The 20980-nt window shown below is 39.1% G+C and overlaps 1 long non-coding RNA gene across 1 annotated transcript in view; it reads left to right on the top strand.

Annotated features, from left to right (window-relative positions):
- LOC121478937 overlaps positions 1-17819 on the top strand; it is a 44951-nt gene extending 27132 nt beyond the window's left edge. The window contains exons 2-3 of the long non-coding RNA XR_005984620.1: positions 4458-4516; positions 17691-17819. This is a non-coding gene — a long non-coding RNA (uncharacterized LOC121478937). The remainder of the gene's footprint in view (positions 1-4457; positions 4517-17690) is intronic.
- Positions 17820-20980: the final 3161 nt, after the last annotated feature.

Genomic DNA, 20980 nt, shown 5'->3' on the forward strand with positions numbered 1-20980 from the left:
TGGGCTGGTCACTGTCCATTTGCATATTTAGTTTCTCAGTACAGAACTCTACAAATTAACATGTACGTCACAGAGGTTGAGCTCTACTCAAATAATAAGTTGTAAGTCAAATACAAATACATTCTCTTAGAATATTAAATAATCCTTTATGTAGGCTTATTCAACAAAATCCTAGTATAACATTGAAAAGACGTCTCACTTCCCCACTACTGTATTTCTAAGTTTTGAATAATATTTTCTTAACATTGTATTTTAGGGAAAGACAGATACAGGAAATTGTCAGTAATCCATACAGTTCTGGAGAAGGTAGGAACTCTACAAGAACTGGACAGAAGCATGGTAATTATAGCAACATAAATTTAATCCAGGAGGGAAAGTCAATAATAGAAATATCTACACGAGCCACGGGTTGAGCAGCATTCTTTAATCTGTTTTACCAAGTGTAAAACTTGTATTTAAAAACCTTTTTGGGGGGTCCTGGGGGCTCAGTCAGTTAAGTGTCTGCCTTTGGCTCAGGTCATGATCCTGGGGTCTTGGGATTGAGCCCCACAGCAGCCTCCCTACTGAGCAGAGCTTTCCCTGAGGGCTTCTCTCTCTCCCTCTGGTCCTCCTCCCTGCTTATTTTCTCTCTGTCTCAAATAAATAAATACAACCTTTAAAAAAGTAAATATAACCTTAAAAAAACCACCAACCTTTTTCTGATTTACCCCTTGAGTCAATTTCTCAGTTGGTCTACAATCCAAGAGTCAAAGAGATAGATGTCTACTTTTCTCCTCACATCTTAACACAAATTACTTCTGATAACAAATCATTCCATAAACTAGATAAATAAGATCTATTTTACAGATTCTCTTGATCAATGATGCAAGGGAAATTAGACATACAAGTCTCTTTGTACTTAAAATGCCCCCTTTCCCCCTACCAGAGTAGCATCTGGGACAATTGTACTCTGCTTTGCAGTTTTTTAACTCAAAACTTCTAGAATTCTCAAGTTTCTGACCAGCAGGTGGCTAGAACCTATTAATTCATGTATATTTGATAATTAGACAAATTTATTTCTCCCAAAAACATATAAAATGGACAGCATTCCATGCTATTTTTTGGGTGTCTCTGGCATTCTGTTACCTGTCTTTACTCATATATAAACTGTTCATTTTGGTATGCATGCAATTATGGCCTAGTATTTCACTGGTATTGTTTAATGGTATTGATAACAAGAAAAAGTCTTACAAATATATTATTAAGTTAAATATGAATTCAACTAACTGGCTTCAACCATGAGAAAAATAAAGAAAATCTGTATTTATACTTTAAATTCTATTTGAAGTGAATTTTCTCAAATATTTTATTTTATTTTTTAAGTTTTATTTATTTATTCATGAGAGACGAAGAGAGAGGCAGAGATACAAGAAGAGGGAGGAGAAGTAGGCTCCATGCAGAGAGCCTGATGCAAGACTCAATCCTGGGACTCAATCCTGGGACTCTGAGATCACGCCCTGAGCCAAAGGCAGATGCTTAACCAAATGAGCCACCTAGGTGTCCCTTTCTCAAATATTTTAAATTACCAGGTAGTTTACTAATTCCCACAGTGTAATTTGTAGTGAAAATATCAGTCACCTGGTTGTCCACTAGATGTCAGTGCATCCCCATAGTGAAATTATTGGTAGAGTATCTATCTGGTGACAAAAAAACAAAAACAAAAACAACCAACATGAGAAATCATCACATCCTGCCTCCCTCTTGTTGGTCCGAGAGATGCCCTAGCCAGGTCAATTTTCCATTCTTTTTCATAGAGGACAGGCTTGAATCACTTTCATCATTGACTAATTGACATCTGTAAGCTCTGGTTTCAATTATCATTTTCTTTCCCCCTTATTAAACATGGCCATCTCTAACTGAAGAAAGTAATCGGTGCTTTGTTTTGCTGTGTTAAATTAATGACACAGAATGGAACTGAATGCCAGAATCAGATGATACACAAATAAATGTTTCTCTCCATCATCTGACTCACTTGGAATGATCTCCAGAGTTGAAATTATATATCCGGTTATCACAGCCACACTGCTCAATGCCATTTTACCTGTAAACCACTGAGACTCAATGGCATTCTCCCAACACATGCTCCAAGTATGCTTCAAATGCACAATATATGTAGTGTAAGAGAATCATATGCCCTTGGCTTCACAAGAGCAAGTATTTTAATCAGGATGCTCTTGGTGCTGTCTCAGAGGCATTCATTTAGTTGATAACTATGGTTTCAGAAGCTCTTTGCATGGGAAAAATTCAGATTGTCAGTCTCTGAGCCATATCCAGTTGAGTTAAATAGCATTTGTCCAAGTATGCTCTGAAGCACATTTGTCCTGTAAGATGTGAAGAGATGGGATAAAGGTCGAATATAGTAAAAAGATGCCATGAAATACTCTGGGAACACGAAAATCAAACACTTTCTCAGGTGCAGGACTTCCCAGCACCATTAGTACTCTTGGACATGTTTTGACTATCAAATAAGAAGCCTCAGTATCCAGGGCTTGACTACTTTTTTTAATCTTCAAATAATTATATTACAGATTATTTTGCCAAACACGTTGATTTTCAAATGTGAAATAGGGCTAACAGTCTTAGGGTAATCCGGGTGGTTCAGCAGTTTAGCACCACCTTCAGCCCAGGGCCTGATCTTGGAGACCCAGGATAGAGTCCCGTGTCAGGCTCCCTGCATGGAGCCTGCTTCTCCCTCAGTCTGTGTCTCTGCCTCTCTCTCTCTGTCTCTGTCTCTCTCTCTGTCTCTCATGAATAAATTAAAAAAAAAAAAAGGCTAACAGTCTTTTGGACTACAATTAGACAACTCGTCTTAGATTCACCTTCCATTCTTTCTTCCGCTTTCCTGTTTCCTCCTACACTGAGAACATATATGTCAGACACTAATAATGTAGGTGCCATGCAAAAGACAAAGGGATTTACTAGGGCTTAATTTTTCTAGCAAGGTGCAGCAATCTTTGCATCTCCATACATTTTACGTTTAGAACGTGTCAGTCAGAAAACCACCTGAAAAAGGCACCGACACTGCCATCAGACCCGTGCTTCCTTAGGGAAGGAAATATTTTTCTGTGCCTTCAAAAGAATCCTTTCAATTTGTATTGAAATCTTTCAGTGAGGGATCGACAAGAAAGGTTTAGCCAACAGGAATTTATTAGGCAGATTTGGAGTTGTTGGAATGGCAGAGGCAAGCGTTTGGAACAGAATCAGTTACCTAAAGAGGATGCCTTAAAAAAACAAAAAGGGGGTGACATCAGAGACAAGGGCTTCAGGCACAAATGCAGAGAAAACAAAGCATGCAATAGGAGCACAGTGTCCAATGAAAGGCAGGGCCTGGATGCAGACAAGGAGGCTCTCAGTTTGATACTTCTCTTGTGTGAATAATTGGAGACTCCTTAAAATGCTCACTGAGATTTGAACGAGGCAGATCTCAGGTTGCCAAATATAGATGAAACAATACCAAAGCTGGGCCTTGGCTCCCCTGGGAAATGTTTGAATGGTGGGCACCATCTGCTCTCTGATCTGTCAATTTGCCCCCCAAGTCATGTCCTGGGGATTGAGAGTTTTTCCTTTGCAGACGTGCTTGCTCATCTCTTCTAACAGATTTCTAGTGTTTTCTCATGAAACACAGAGAAGGCTGGAGGGGCATGGAGAAGGAGAAAGTCACAATACAGTCTTTGAGAAAATGTTTAGAAGATGTTTAAATCAAAAGACTGAACTGCATCAGGTAGAGGCATGAAATGGTGTCATGATATTCAACCCCTCACTAATAAATTTAAAGCTTTGATAATCATTTATGTGTGGCTTCACTTATGCATCTTGAAATATGAGATAAAATAACATTTTAAAAAATTCTTGAAATTATGATATATATTCAGAAAAATTGATAATTAAGTACAAATCTTTTTTTTTTGTTAAGTACAAATCTTGATGAATTTTCACAAAGTGAATTGTACCCTGTTACCCAAAACCCCAATCAAGAGACAAAACATTACCAGGATCCCCTTCTGCTCATTACCCCATGCCAAGAGCAACAACCATCCAACCTATAACAGTATAGATTAGTTTGCCTGTTTTTGAGCTTCATTTAAAGGAAATCTTATGATGTGTGCTCCTTTGTATATGTTCTCTTTCACTCAGCATTGTATTTGTGAGGTTCATCTGTGTTGTTCATAGAGTTGTAGATTGCTCATTCCCAATGGTATAGAGAATTTCATCATGTAATTTTTTTTCTTTTCTTTTTCTTTTTTTTTTTTTTTTTTTTTTTTTACCATTTGTTTATCTCTTCTACCATTGAATGACAAAGCAAGAGTTTTCAGTCATGGATGATTAAAACAGTACTGCTATGATCATTTTTGGACATGATTTTTGGAGAATGTATGGATAGGTGATGTTTTGCTAAATGTTTAAATCTATTGGCACAGGACCGACAGGATCTGATTTTAAAAATCCATCCTTCATTCTCTGAGATACCATTTCCAAGGTGAGTCCAAAGACAACAAAATTCAGTCCCACCATCTTGCAAAAGAAAAGCAGAAAGTGCCCCCTGTCTGTGTATAATCCTGCTCTCAGCTTCTTTTTGAGATGCTGTTTGTTGCAGTATGTCACACGTGGTGGTCTGGCCATAGGAGACAAGATCTTTATGTTACAGAGTCACCAAGATACAGGGTGATCACGAGTAAGTTTGCTCACAGGAGCAGTTCTTACCATACGTATATGGCACACCCAGCCCCCAACACCACCTCTGCGTCCTGCCCATGAGGCAGATCAGCTCATTGGGTGAAGTCTGGGCCTCACATCCTCATGAAGAGTATTCCTAAGCAGCTGTTCTGCTAACCTGAATCTCAGTTTAGATTCCTCACTCTTATGGTGCCTCCCCTCAGGGTTCTCTGATTTTTCCCTACTACCTGGCCTCTGCCAGGGCCACTGAGATCCAGTAAAATTGTCTATATAACTTGGAGTTTAAGAGGAAGGGGGTCTTGAGCTTGCTTTCATTTCTCCCAGAGAATTTCTCAAATCCCCTGTTAATTGATGGACTCAAATAGACATGTGGTAGGAAGAAGATACCACGTGACTCTGTCTGCATCATCTCTAGGTTTCTAGGACTCTGCAAAGCTAAAACATTTTATAACCAAACAACGGGTACCTACTTCCCATTTGTACAATTATATGGAAAAAAAGAATATCTTCTCTGTGATGACCTAATATTGGAATGAGAAAAAGCAAGTTGCAAAAGGATATATACAGCATAATATCATTTGTGTAAAATTTAACCCCCCAAGAAACATTGGTACATTTTATTGGAAAAAGTTAAACATTGGCCTAAGAATGAAACACACCAGTCTCAGGATAGTGGTGACCTCTGGATTGTGGTGATTGTTGTGGGGCTTGGGGAGATGGAGAGGAGACCTTACCTGCATTTGTGACTTTTTCCCCCAGAGTGGTCCAAAGCAAAAATAGCAAAATGTTCATGTCTCTTAAATCCTGACAGTCGGTTCATAGATGGTTGTTAGGTTATTTTCTGAACTGCAGTTTATGTTTGAAAAATCTCATAATTTTTAGGGGCACCTGGGTAGCACAGTCAGTTCAGTGTCTAATTCTTGGTTTAAGCTCAGGTCTGATCTCAGGGTTATGAGACTGAGCCCCACATTGGGCTCTAAGCTTAGTGCCAAGTAAGCTTGAGCTTTTCTCTCCCTTTTCCTCAGCCCCTCATCACTGTGCTTTCTTTTTCACTAAAATAAGTAAATAAATCTTAAAAAAGAGAAAATTTCATAATTTTAAATTAAAATTAAATTTTTTTTCTCATTTACACTTCTCAAATACTAAGCTGAAAACGTAAGGTTGAAAAGCAAGAAACAAAACTGTATATATAGTATGATCTCAACCATGTGCCCAAAAATGAAAAGAAAGGAGATTGAAAGACAAATCATAATGAATGTTAACAGTTATTTGCAGTTGATGGGAATAGTGAGTGCTGTGTGTGTGTGTGTGTGTGTGTGTGTGTTAGAGATAGTATGTGTGTTCTTTCTATGCTTCCTCATTTTCCCATTTATTGAAGAAACCCAAAATATTTCCATTGTGACACGAAAATTATTTTGAGCTGAAGACATTTGAGAATCAACAGATACAGAAAGAAGATCTGACCTCCTCTTATCTGCCTAAAAGCAGAGTCTTCCAAAAGAATTCAACTGCCATAAATCCCCCCTCAAAGGAGGTTTTTCCACACTGAGTGGAGATGAGAAGCTGGAAGTAGGATGAGAAATTGTAAAAGCAAACGTTGTCACAAAACTATCATACCTCCCATCTACTCTCCTAAAAGCCCATTTATCTTTCTGAAAGTCATTCATTTTTCCATAGGTGCCCTTGCTCCCCCTCCCCTCCTCCTACTCAGATGGTAGATAAGCCCCACATGCTAACTGCCTCTTTGAGCCACATTTCTGTAGGCTCCATGTACTGACGTGAAGAGACTATCTTTTCTCCTGTTCATTTGTCTTTTGTCAGCTTAATTTGCAAGACCTCAATTACTGAATCTGAGTGGATGAAGGAAATGTTTTCCTCCTGACATTATCTAATTATTTACCTGATTATCTAACTTGGTAAATGAGGGGTAGGGGAAGCATGGACTAGGTTAAAGAGAGACAAGGGACGCCTGGGTGGATCAGTGGTTGAGCATCTGCCTTTGGCTCAGGGAGTGAATCCAGAGTCCTGGGATTGAGTCCTGCATCGGGCTCCTTGCAGGGAACCTGCTTCTCCTTCTACCTATGTCTCTGTCTCTCTCTCTCTGTGTCTCTCATGAATAAATAAATAAAATCTTAAAAGAGAGAGAGAGAGAGAGAGAGAAATCTGGGCCAGAACCGGTGAGTTGGATAACCAGTTCCCTGCAGCCCTTTGCTCTGACTCCATGGGAACTGGAAGTTCACCGTTTTCCTCCACTTTTTTCAGAGGAAGGGTGCCAGCTGCTGCCCCCTCAGGCCTGAGCTAACAGTTTTCTTGCATGAAAGCTGGGTTTCTGCTCTGGGTGTTCCAAGCTGCTGTGGGGTTGGGAAGAGATCAAGAGATCCCATCTCAGCTAAGGAATTTCACTAAACCCTTCTCAGGGGCTGGCAGGGGCTGAAAACGCTGTTTAAAGAAATCCTGCCCTCAGGACCCCCAGAGACCCCCAGGTGGGTCTCTGCATCAGTTCTGCACTCCCTAAGTTGCAAGAAGACACCTGTCAGAAGAGGGAGCTGGTTAAGAACAGGACCAGCAAGGTGAGAATGGGCTGCTTAGTGGAAGGGGGCTTTGCTCAAGAGGAAGGTCACCTGGAGCCAAAGCTGCAGCAATTGGCAGCTTTGAGTCAACCAAGCTCAGGTCACCTGCAAATGGCCTACCCTCACCGGCCTGTCACTGCTACTGCTGCATTCTAGGAGCTTCACCAGGATTCTCCTTGCTGGAAATGTCCCTTCCATCTGTCAGTGAGATCATTCCCACCCTTCATTCCCTGTCTGTTCTTGTCTGACCTAAATGTGCCAACAGGTCATCTGGGGATCTAATTAAAATTGAGATCCAGCCCCAGCAGGTCTGGGCTGGGGCCTGGGAGCCTGCATTCCTAATCAGCTCTTAGGCGATACTGAGGATTCTGGCTCACGGACCGTACCTGGAGTAGCTAAGCACCTATAGCACTTTCTCAGTTTTTATAAGGAATACTTATGGCATCATCTGGGTTAGTTGCCAGAGAAGAAATACAAATGTCTCCTGAGAATCTACTACATGCCATGCACCATTAGCTCATTTAAGGCTCATATCTGTTTCTTACTTCAGTCTTTGCTTCAGAAGGGTCACATGTGATCACCCTCTACCCCTGCTGCCACCTTCTGTTCACTGATGGCAAATCATCTTTCAGGACTCAGTCCAGCAACCCTGTATTCCACAGATCCTTTCCTGAAAGGAAGGAAATATGTACCTAATTCATTCTGTCTCCTGACTCCCTCCAGCATCTGACAGTCAGTTATATGTAGACATTGTCGATGAGGGAAAAACTTCTCCTTTACTCTCTTAGGGCAAGTGACAGGGGATTGCAGATTAAATTTGCAAAAGATCAACTAACAGGAGAAAACGTTTCCAAATTTTATTACGTTTTATGTGCAAGGGGGCTGTTCTCCCAAAATGTTAATTAATGTGATTTAGTAATCATTTCACAATGCATATATATAGCAAATCATTGCATTTTATACTTTAAATATATATGATTTTTATTGGTCAATTATTCCCCAATAAAGTTTTAAAAAACTAAAAATAATAATAAATATTATTAGTTTTGTTAGTTGTGATATTGATATTGGGGTTATGTAGAAAATGTCCACATGTAGTAGAGATGTGAAGGGGAGCAGAATTTCTACCCCCAACATGTGCCACTTTAGCATACTGATTATTTTGAATTAAAGATACTTGGGAAGCAGCCAAGAACACTCTCTCTTATGTCCCCTGATAGTGGAAGGTAAATATCCCATGTGAAAGGTACTCTCCTTGCACCAAGGAGGTAGAGAACTTATCATCAGATATGGGGAATTTAGAGCCAAGAAGGTTGTATAAACAAACCTTGTTACTTCTTCATTAATTTACTGCAGAAAGCCCCAACTCCTTTGTCTTGTTAACTCTTCACAGATGTTCTGTCTCTTTGTCTATAGGGTAGCTTCCTGATCTGGTCATTTCTCTGAGTCTCATATTTTTATATTAAATCTGTTTTTCTCCTATTAATCTGGTTTTTTATGGGGGTCTCAGCCAAGAGCTTAGAAAGGATGAGGGAAAATTATCTTCCCCCTCTACAGCTGCATATGGAAATATCTAGAATGAAATGGCATAATACCAGGGACTTTCTTTAAATAGTGCAAGAAAAGAAAAGAGACAAAACAGCAAAATATTGATAATTCAAATTTTGGCATATGGGTGTATGAGGATTCATTATGCCATTTTCTGTACTTTTGCGTATTTCCAAAGACATTGTGTTAAGACGTTAAAGAAACAAAACAAAAGAAAACTGCTCGACCCTCACAATCAAACCCCTCAGGACCCAAAGAAGTTCTCCTTTAGGACTTACATACGGTTATTCCCTGAAGCCTGGTTTATGGTAGCAGGAGCTAGAGAGGAAGACAAGCTATGCATCACTGTGGGAATTCATAAGGACAAATGAGGGGAGCAAAAGGGGATACGCCAATCAGCAGAGAGCCTGTGGGATGCACCCACAGCAATCCAGATAGGTCTTAAAAATAGAGTGCTAAGAGAAAGAGTAAGAAACCTGTGCTACAATCTACCTTACATCTATTCTTTTTATATAGCATATATAATAAATTAAATATGTTATATTTTATTTAGCATATATACTTTATATATAAATTTACACAAAATCTCATTATACATATTCCAAAGACACTTTAAAATTCTAGAAATTATATTTAATATATTAACACAGCTGCTTGGAGTGGGGAGGGGTTTGGTGATGGCAGTAGGAATAAAAGGGAGTGATAATAAAATAGGAAAGGGTCTCTACATGGAGTAACAATGTTTGTGTGCCAAATTTAGGAGTGTGATTACCTTCACTTTTAAAGTTTGAGGTCCAAAAGACAGAAAAATGTCCCACACAGGACCTTCTGAAGCAAATGGGAAATAGGAAGGCTAGGAATCTCCATATTTTTTCTAAGTCCTCTCAAGTGATTTTTATTAGTTTCAGAAGTAGAATTTAGTGATTCCTCAGTTGTATAGAACACCCAGTGCTCATTACATCAAGTGCTCTCCTTAATGTCCATCACTCAATTATCCTTCCCCCCACCCATCTCCAGTCCAGTAACCCCTAGTTTGTTTTCTAGAGTTCAATGTCTCTTATAGTTTGCCTCTCTCTCAATTTTAATCTTACTTTATATTTCCTTCCTTTCACCTATGCTCATGTGTTTTATTTCTTAAATTGTACATATAAGTGAAAACATATGATATTTGTCTTTCTCTCACTGACTTGTTTCAATTAGCACAATACCCTCTAGTTCCATCCATGTCATTGCAAATGGCAAGATTTCATTCTTTTCTGATGGCTGGGTAATATTCTATTGTATATACAGATATGCTACATCTTCTTTATCCATTCATCTATCCATGGACATCTGGGCTGTTTCCATAGTTTGGCTCTTGTGAACATTGCTGCTAGAAACATTGAGGTGCATGTGCCCCTTTGAATCACTATGTTTGTATCTTTTTGATAAATACCAAGTAGTACAATTGCTGGGTTGTAGGGTAGTTTTATTTTTAACATTTTGAGGAAACACCATATTATTTTCCAGAATGGTTGTACCAGTTTGCATTCCCACCAACAGTGTATGAGGGTTCCTTTTTTCTGCATCCTCACCAACATCTGTTTCCCAACTTGTCAATTTTAGCCATTCTGACTGGTGTGAGGTGATATCTCATTGTGGTTTTGATTTGGATTTCCCTAATGCCGAGTGATGTTGAGCATTTTTTCATATGTCTGTTGGCCATTTGTATGTCTTCTTTGGAGAAATGTCTGTTCATGTCTTCTGCTCATTTCTTGACTGGATATTTTACTTTTTGGGTTTGAGTTGGAGAAGTTCTTTATGATTTTGGATACCAGACGCTTATTGGAAGACATTTGCAAATATCTTCTCCCATTCTGTAGGTTGCCTTTTAGTCTTGTTAACTATTTCCTTTGTTCTGCCAAAGCTTTTTATTTTGATGAGGTCCCAATAGTTCATTTTTGCTTTTGTTTCTCTTGCCTTTGGAGATGTGTCTAGCAAGAAGTTGCTGTGGCTGAGGTCAAGGAGGTTTCTGCCTGTGTTCTCCTCTAGGATTTTGATGGATTGTTGTTTCACATTTAGGTCTTTCATCCATTTTGAGTTTATAAAGTGGTTCTTAAATGCCAAAAATCTAATCTACCTTAAGGGGAACTACCTGATTCTAGGTCACTAGGCTAGGCCAAGAACAGCAGAACACAAGCTCCCAGGAAGCTTCCTATTGTCAAATTTCCATGTGTGTATGTGTGTGTGTGTGTGTGTGTGTGTGTGTGTAAATGAGAATTAGCTCCAAGAATGAGGCACTATATAAATTCTGATTACTACTGGCAAACTCAATTTCCTACTTATCTTTTAGGAAATTTCCTTTTCAATCTACCTGTGAAAGGAGGGAAAGAATCTGTTGTTCTTCTCACTGTTGTTAATTATAATAAGAGTTAGGCATATTACAAAGATGAAAGAAGAAAAGAGAATATCCAATACTGGGTAAGGCAGAGAGGAACAGGCAGCTTAAGACACTGTGGGTGGGAAGGTGACCTGGGATAGCTAGTAAATCCCATTTTAAAATTTCTCCTTAGGAATTTATCCTCTAGAAAGTGTTATGAATGTTCAAGAAACGAGTTTAAGAATGACCAGTTCCACATACATTGTCATTGAAAACAGAAAGGGAGCAACCCAAACATCCTTGAATATTGGATTAATTGATCTTATTATGGCACATCTTCATCATTCAAAAGAATGAGAATCTATACATACTAATGTAGAAACATCTAAGATGTAATATTTCCAAGAGATACTGCTGAAAGAAAAAAATTGGGGAGACTAGTATGTCTCATATGAACACAAGTTTTGTCTTTTATTTTTTTAAGATTTTATTTATTTATTCATGAGAGACACACACACACAGAGAGAGAGAGGCAGAGAGACACAGGCAGAGGGAGAAGCAGGCTCCATCCAGGGAGCCTGACGTGGGACTCGATCCCGGGTCTCCAGGATCACACCCTGGGCTGAAGGTGGCACTAAACTGCTGAGCCACCCAGGCTGCCCAAGTTTTGTCTTTTAAAGAAGGAATTGAAAATAAACTCTTCTAGCATGTGCATAGACAAAGTTGAATGTATGTGTTCTGAATTGTTTACAGTGACAATCTCTATGGCATGAGCTGGGGGTAGTTCCATTTTATGTTTCATGTTTTTATGAAATTGTTGTATGTCAACCTACTCTGTATCATATTTATAATTAGAAAGAAAACAACAAAGCTTTGTTGATCTCCAGCAAATAAAGGAGACAAAAGTCTGAAATCTAAAATAGTCTCCATTCTCCTGTACTACATAGTATAAGACTTGCAACAACATGCTGTGAGAACATATTTTGATTAATTAGACATTTTGTGGTCAAAGAGGTTTACTAATACGAACTCACTGGCTTATCATACAAGCAAAATAAAATTGCTTTCCCCCAAAGCAAGCAAAAATGACACCAACAAGAAATCCTAGCCAGACCAAGTATTTATACATACAAGGGCTTCAAGAAAATATAAGTAGCTCTGAAAACCAAAAGCAACTGGTTCTCATAACATCTATAATCTTTGAGCTAAGTATTTTCTTCAATATATTCTCCACTGAAAAGAAGTATAGATTTCTTGAAAAAACTATGAAATTGCTCTTAAAACAATCCCCCAACACCCTCCCCCAGCAGAAAAAAAGATAAACCAGGAGGGAAATCAGAGTGCAACAATGGAGAAGGAATTGTGCGCACTTCAACTGTAGTTTCCTGGGGGTATGACAACAGGTAAACCAGTGACTAGCTGGGTGCCCTCGCCTCTCACTTGGAGGTTACGCCCCCACTGTAGGAAACTACAGGACATGCATCATCCAGGTCAGGAAGTACATGTTCACAGCCCAGGGGTTTCCTTCCCTTGAGTTTTCAGGGAACCAAGATCATTATGAGGACTTGGCAAGCTCTGCCAGAGAGACATAAGATGATATCAGCAGACAGAAGCTAAAGCTGGGATTCTGGAGAGGTAGAGCAAGTATTGATTGTATTGCCAACTAGTTACTCTACTAAGCAACTCAGTTGCCTTTTTAGGACTCAATTTCCTAGTTTGAAAAAATAAGACAAATAATTGACAATAATAAGACAATAATTGTCTTAATAATATGACAAACCCAATTCAGTCATTTGTCAAATAACATGGTTACCAGGATCAAATAAGATAATGTTTGCAAAATGTTCATCATAACACTCAATAGGTTAGCAATTGATGTGTAATACAAATGATTATTAACCATTGTTGTTGATGAAATGAGATATATTTTGAGTCCAGTATTCTTTTGGATGGTATATTACTTCTCTATTTCTGTATAATGAATTAAAATGAGGGGTTAAGGACACCAACCCCATATACAGCTGAAAATTCACATACAACTTTTGACTCTCCAAAATCTTAACTACTGTAATAGCCTACTGTTGACCAGAAGCCTTACCGATAAAATAAACAGTTAATCCTATTTTATATGTTATATGTATTGTATACTATATTCATACAATAATGTAACCTAGAGAAAAATTTATTAAGAAAATCACAAGAGAAGATACATTTATAGGCCTGTAATGTTTTTATTGAAAAACATCCATGTGTAAGTGAAACCTAATTCAATTCAAACCCATGTTGTTCAAGGGTCAACTGTAATCATAATCATAATATTTTTTATTTTATTTTTATTTATTTATGATAGTCACACACAGAGAGAGAGAGAGAGAGAGAGAGAGGCAGAGACATAGGCAGAGGGAGAAGCAGGCTCCATGCACCGGGAGCCCGACGTGGGATTCCATCCGGGGTCTCCAGGATCGCCCCCTGGGCCAAAGGCAGGCGCTAAACTGCTGCACCACCCAGGGATCCCTCATAATCATAATATTGACCAACAACTTACTGAGTGTTGTCTGCATGCTAGGATTATACTAAATCTTTTATTTGTAGTAGCTCACTTAATTCAGCTCTGCAAGTGGGGGAGCCCTATTATCATCCCATTTTCCCAATAAGGTAGCTGAGATACAAAGAATAACGTTAAGTAATAGCACAAAGATCACAGAGAATAAAATTAGTTTGGATTTCTGCCTAAATAGGGTGGCCACAAAGGGAGCTGATGTAGAAGCTAACAGAGTTTGTTGGCTCTTCCTGTCATCTTGAGCCTGAGCTCACTGCTGCTCATCAGCACCAGCAGTAATTAAGGGAAAGCTGAGTGTGTAGCAAAGAAGTTCAAGGATGAATTGGAACCCAAGAGGACCTCAGTATCCCCTTTTCAATACTGGCTACCAGCATTGAACCTCAGATGCCTACCTCTTCACTTCCATGTCCATTTCTTGGGCAACTTCACTGTTGGCAACTTTAACCCAGAGCATATGAAAAAAGAGGTTCTGGGAAATGTAGTTCCAAACATAACCAAGTTGTCAAAAGAATAATAAAGCTTGGTATATAGCACTGTATCTTGGTATAAGTTGCCTCAGAAATAGAGAATATCTAAAATCACCTTTGTTTTGAAATACTCATATTTGAGTTTCCATTTGTCAGCATCTTAAACCCGACTGTAGCCAAATAAGCTCTTTGCAACCAGATAAAGAAAGAATTGTCAATTCATGCTTGCATACGGTAAGGGGAGATAACTTTTATTGAGTGTCTATTGTATGTCAGGCACAGTGCTAAGATCTTTTTATGTATTGTGCCATTTAATTTAATGACCATCTTAAATAATGTTATTGGCATGCCTGATTTGCAGATGAGGGAATGCAGACCCAGAGAGACAAAACATTTTTCTCACAATCATATAGTTGGTAATAATAAAAATAAGACCTGACTTTGGCTGGATGCTTACTATGTGCCTAGTACTGTAATTTAAAAGCATAGTATCATTTTATATGACCACAATACTTGAGTGAGAGGCTATTGTTATTCCTGCTTTACCTTGGAATATAAGGCACAGAATATTTCAATACCTTGTCCAAGGTCATATAGCTATGCAGTGGTAAGGCCACAGGTGGCAGAGAAAGCAGTGCTCATCAAACATTGCATCTGCTCTCTGATTTCTCCCAGAGTTGATTAGTTAGTTGTGGACTTAGGACTATTTATGGGATACACATGACAATAGGCTATAGGCAGAAGTAATGTGTGTCACTGCTGGGTCAAAGCAGAATGTATGTGAAGTTTTCATAGTGTCTCTTTTCTTACTGCAACACCTAGGGATAGTCCATATGGTAGAGACTTTCTCAGCATGGGTCCCTGAGTAACTGTGTGAATCAGAGCCACCTACTCTGATACATAACATAAGCAAGAAGTTAATCTTTTTTTACATTGAAATTTAGGGGTCTGTTTGTTACTGTAGCATAACTGGCCTATCTTGACTAATGCAACACATGCTAATCTAACTCCCAGGCCCCTAATCTTTTTTTAACCGCTAAGCTATGCTATCTTCGCCAGGTGTAAGGGCTAGGAATGAGGATCTAGGTGTGAAATAATATATGTGATGCCCTTTAGAAATTAGGAAGCAAACACAGATACAAGGTAGATACCTAGATATCATGGTAAGTCCCATCTGACCACAAGTATTTGACTTACAAAAGTCAATCATGCCAATCAATGATAATTCCCCTTGGCAGAGTTTCAAGGGCTATTTGTAATATTTCACCTGAAAGGAGAACTGTCTTCTCTAAAGGAGGGGAAAGAGGAAAGGAGAGCAAATTAAAACATAGCAGGTGATAGCAGAGTCCAGACTGCTGCCTATTTTTGTAAACAAAATTTCAATGGAACACAGAGAGACACCCTTTTTTTCATTTGCTCATCCAATGGCATTCTGTCAATGGCTGTTTTTGCCCTACAACAGTGGAGTTGAGTATTTGCAACAGAGACCACATGGCCCACAAGCCTAAAATATTAGTTGTCCAGCCCTTTACAGATAAAGTGTGCAAATCCCTGACCTAGGTATTAAAAAATGACCAGGAGATGCAGGACTTTCCCTTAGGGACCCTGAAAGGTCTTCCAGATTTTTCCAAGGGTCCCAATCCAGAAGTAGCTTAATTCTATGTCACAGTACAATGTATAGGCATTTTATCATCTCACATCATCACAAGAAGGGTGAATCCAGGTCAATAAGATATTTTGAGAGACAGAGAGAGAGAAAGAGAGAGAAAGAGGGAGCACATTCACATTAACTTTTATTACAGTACATTGTTATAATTGTTCCATTTTATTATTAATTATTAATCACTAACAGTGTTTAATTTATAAATTCAACTTTATCAGAGGCATGTATGCATAGGAAATACATAGTATATACCGGGCTCAGTACTATCTGTGGTTCCAGGCATCCACTGGGGGTCTCGAAATATAACCCCTGAAGATAAGAGGGCACTGCCGTATTCTGAAAATTCCCTCCTTAATCACATTTTCTAGTTAAATTAAAGCCTCAAAGAGCCCCATAAAAATGCAAATAGATTATCTGCTAACTCATTACCCCAGTTAACACCTTGGCACTAATTCCTTTTTGCAGTCTTGTCTGTCTCCAGTACATCTCAGAGTGAGGGTAGTGAACTGTAGAGGAGGGCTGCGACAGAGGGGAGGAAGGAGGTTTGGATGGGTTAGGGGAAAGATTGAGAGGCTTCTGTTAAACCGCTGGTCAGCATGGCAAATAGAGTCAGCATCTCTTGCATCAGGATTTGGGCTCCATTTAGAGAATCCAAATGATGACTCTTCTGTGAGTGGATCCAACTAAATTGCCAACCGCTGTTCTTAGGGTTTGGTGATGAAGGGCCACAGCATCAGATTTGGGGAAATGCAAAGTCGCAGACTGTCATGGACAATTTAACATTGGCTCTTGCGAGTAATTCTCAGCTCTTAAGGGTCCTGTCACACATTGTTGCTCTACCTAGAGTCCTACCCTATGTTCTGATTGGCTAAACTTTATGTATATGTCAAGGCTTAGGTTAGGCTCATCTCCTCCAGGAAGCCTTCCCTTATTGGCCAAGAGTGGGTTAAGTCTTTCCTTCGTCCCATACTATGCCCATGACCAATAGTTCCCAGGCAAATTGGGTTCCTGTCTTAGGTCTTACGCTCTTGAGGACTCCTCTCAGGTCTCTTGTGGCCCTGTTTCAAGATTGTTCTCTGAATAGCCAGGACCCTGAAATTTCTATCCCCAGTGGCCTTAGCCTACTTCCAAGTGCCTACAGAACTTCTTCCCTAGGTTATTTTACAAAGGATAGGTGGCTTAGCACCTGTGGTTCTAAAAAATGGCCAATGGGCAGCTGCTAGGGGTGGGGGTGACAGTGGATCCAGTTTGGACACATTGGTATTGAACTCTTTTGTTTTTAAGATTTTATTTATTTATTTGAGAGAGAGAGAGAGAGAGAGAGAGAGAGAGAGAGAGAGAGAGAGAAACACAAGCAGGAGGAATGGCAAGCAGAGGGAGAGGGAGCAGCAGGCTCTCTGCTGAGCAAGGAGCCCAATGCAGGGCTCCATCCCAGGACCCTGAGATCATGACCTGAGCTGAAGGCAGATACTTAACTGACTAAGTCATCCAGACTCCCCTAGAGTTGAACTTTTACTGTATAGGATGGAGCCTGAGGTAAGAAGAGAAGCTGATGCTGGTAGCAGGCCTGGCCCTTACTGTAGAATATTGCTCTGATTCTTGTGCCATTAAAGTGTGAACAAATTGGGGGCAGGCAGTGTTCTCAATTCTCAGCTGGGTAAATTGCCAGGTGCCTTGTTAATTGTTGCAATGGAGAGAAGCACCTCAAACGGGGGCTCTGCTATAGCTCTTGTGTCTTTCCATCTGAAGAAATATTTTTGTAAAGGCTGAAAGCTCACCCTGATTCTCTCCCCCTGTGCACCATCTGCAGAATTCCATTGCTTGGAGGTGCCTGGACTTGAAATGAGTAAGGAACCTGGCAGGTTTTCCTTTTACTATCTGACCTATTTCTAAAGATTGAAGCTTCATTTAGAGAATTGGTGAAGTAAATCGACCTTGCAAAAGTGTAATGAGACCACACCAGCCTAAGAAGACTTGAACTGTGGATTCTCAGTGGTGAGTTGGGGAGAGACATGGATGTACTGTGAATGAACCAGGCTGAGACCTGCCCCAGCCAGCAGGGATGTTTCCATTCCATGAGCAGAATTCTGACTTAACTTGTTTATTTATTCAGGACCTTGGCAGTTCAGTTCTGTTCAACATCTGATTTAAAAAATTGATCTATTGGATGCCCATTGTGTTAAATATTCAGGAATTTTGTGAGCCACTTGAAATTAAGTGTGGTGGGAATCATTATACAATGGAAACTGACAAATACTACAAATTAGGGCTCCCTTTCTTACTCTCTCCACCCCCAGCCCCCGACTCAACCAGCACACCACTGCTTACCCAGAAGAAAACCTCTTATGCTTTGGAGTGCAAAAGTCAGATATAAAAAAAAAATCATTTCTTTACATCTTTATTTATTTTTTAAAGATTTATTTATTTTAGAGAGAGAGAGAGAGAGAGAGAGAGAGAGAGCACATGAGTGAGTGCAGGGGAGAGGGGCAGGGGGAGAGAAAAACTCAAGCAGACTCCTGGCTGATCTCGGGTCTGACTTGGGAGTTCTATCTCACGACACCGAGATCACTACAGGAGCTGAAACCAAGAGTTAACACATTTAACTGACCGTGCCAACTAGGAGCCCCAAAATCTTTATTTTTTAAATCATGAAAGTAAATATGCTTGTCAAAACAAATTAAAAAAACTGAGTGTATGAAATATAAAATAACAGTTCTCTCTCTTTCAATCCAAAATCCTCTCTCCTACAGATGTACTTTGGAGTATAGACTTCTAAGTATTTTTCTATAATTTCTCAAACACATAGAAACAAATTTTCTTTTTTGGATAAACAGATTGAAGCCACACATATTTTTTAATAATGCATTTTTCCCCTATAGGACTATATTGTGGATGTTTGTTCAAGTCAGATCATTTAGATCTACACCATTTATTTTAGTCACTAAGGGTATTCCATAGTACTATCTTCCATCCAAGTACTAACCAGGCCCGACCCTGCTTAGCTTCCGAGATCAGACGAGATCGGGCGCGTTCAGGGTGGTATGGCCGTAGACCATAGTACTATCTTCTTAATGGCTGCTTAGCTCATTTCCATTTGTTTTTTACTTTTATTTTTGCTTCTACAAATAATGCTCTAATAATCATGCTGTGCATGTGTGTGTGTGTGTGTGTGTGTGTGTGTGTCTATGTGTCTATATGTCTATGTATTTCCATACACATGCAGGAGTATTTCTTTAGAATGGATTCCCAGGATGGAAATTGCTGAATTGTTAAGTAATATGCTGGAAGATACTGCTAAATTGTCCTGAAAAAAAAAGAAAAAAGGACCAATGCCCCCTATTTCCACCAAGTATGAGTGTGTTTATTTTTCTAAATTCCCACCAACAACAAAGTTACTAATATTTTTAAGTTTTGAAAAGTAGTTAAAAGTTATATTTTATTATTGTTTTAACTCGCATTTCCTTATTCCCTAGCAAGACCAAGTGTCTTGTTTTACATTTGTATTTTTCCTTTTGTGAATTACCAATTCATCTTCTTTGCTCATTTTTCTATTGAATTATTCATTTTAGAAATCAATGTGTAGGAGCTTTCTAAATAAAATGTATTTTGGCCATTAGTCTGTAATATGTGCTGCAAACATTAGCTTCAAATCTTTTGATTTTGTATTATGTTTATCTACACAGAAGTTCTATGAGTTAAACTATTCAGGGGGTGGTTTTGTATGTTATACTTATAAAGGCTATTCATACTCCAAAGTATAAAAGCATTATTTTATATTTTTCTAATGCTTTCTATTTTTCTTTTACATCTAAGTTTATTGATTGTTTGTTTTTACCTATCCAGAATTTATTTCTGTGTATGATGTGAGATAAGGATGGAAAAGATATATGGAGAAGAATGCTTCTTCAATGCTATTTGTAGCAGCAAAAAAAAATTGGAAAAACTCTATGTCTATTACTAGATATATAATTAAAAACATTGTAAATCTATACTACAGGCATTAGATAACTCATAAAAAGAAATAGTTAGGTCTGTACCTATTGACATCTAACAATGTCTCTGTTGTATGCAGAGGATATGTTCAGAGAATTGTACATGATATGCACTATGAGGGTTGGTGCTTAAGACCATGTACATTTTGTACTGCTAACTCCATAGACTATGGCATGGTTGGCATCCTTGCAAGGTACAGTGCAGCAGTCCTGTTAGATCTGCACTGCACCTTTAGCTGATATTGATGATGCATATTCTGCTGATCTCTGGTGAGTCCCCTTCATCTCCTTTCCCCTTTTAATACACCCCTGAGGCTTCTCTTTCTTGGTGGGCCTCCAACTGGGTTTTCAAAACAGCTCTAGGTAAGCCATCTAGTCGGACCATGGGAAGCAGGCAGGCTTCTCCACTAAACTCCAGCAGTGCAGACCACTTCCACCATAGCTTCTCTTCCCACTTTGTCAGTTTGGGATCCCACAGCCATATTTCTGTTTCTGACATCTTCTGGCAGAATCAGGTATTATTCTGTGAACCTTGATTCATCCAGGAAACACAGATGAAAAAAAAAATGCTTGTGGAGCTTTGGGATGGTTTCTTATGCAGCACTGTTGTGAAAATAGCTGATTGATTTTCTCCTTATTCTATGAAAACAAGATTTTATTTTGGGCATTAATGAGCTCAACTAAAAAGAATATATTTTTAAGCTTTCTTAATTGCTTGATACGTCTGTGTGACTGAGTGTTGACCAATGAGATAAAGTGTGAGGTCAGACTTCTGGGAAATCTCATTAAAAGGAACTGATTGTTCTGAGAGATATATCCCTTTTGCCCTCCCCTCCCTTCTCTTCTTCCTGCTGACAACTTCACAGAGGAAAACTAAAGAATCAGTGGCCACCTTTGGATCATGAGATGCCTTTGGGATAGAAGCTAAATTCGAGGATAGTGAAGAAGAAAGGCAAGAGCCTAGGACCCTGATGCCTGTGGAGCCATCATAACAGTCCAGGTTGCCTGTCTCCAGATTTCTCTTGCTTGAGAAAAAAAGAAACTTCTATCTTGTTTAAGCCACTCCTAATCGTAACAGATTATGTCATGAATGCCACTTATAACTGCC

The sequence above is a fragment of the Vulpes lagopus genome, chromosome 19 (genome assembly GCF_018345385.1).
Source record: "Vulpes lagopus strain Blue_001 chromosome 19, ASM1834538v1, whole genome shotgun sequence".
Taxonomy (NCBI): domain Eukaryota; kingdom Metazoa; phylum Chordata; class Mammalia; order Carnivora; family Canidae; genus Vulpes; species Vulpes lagopus.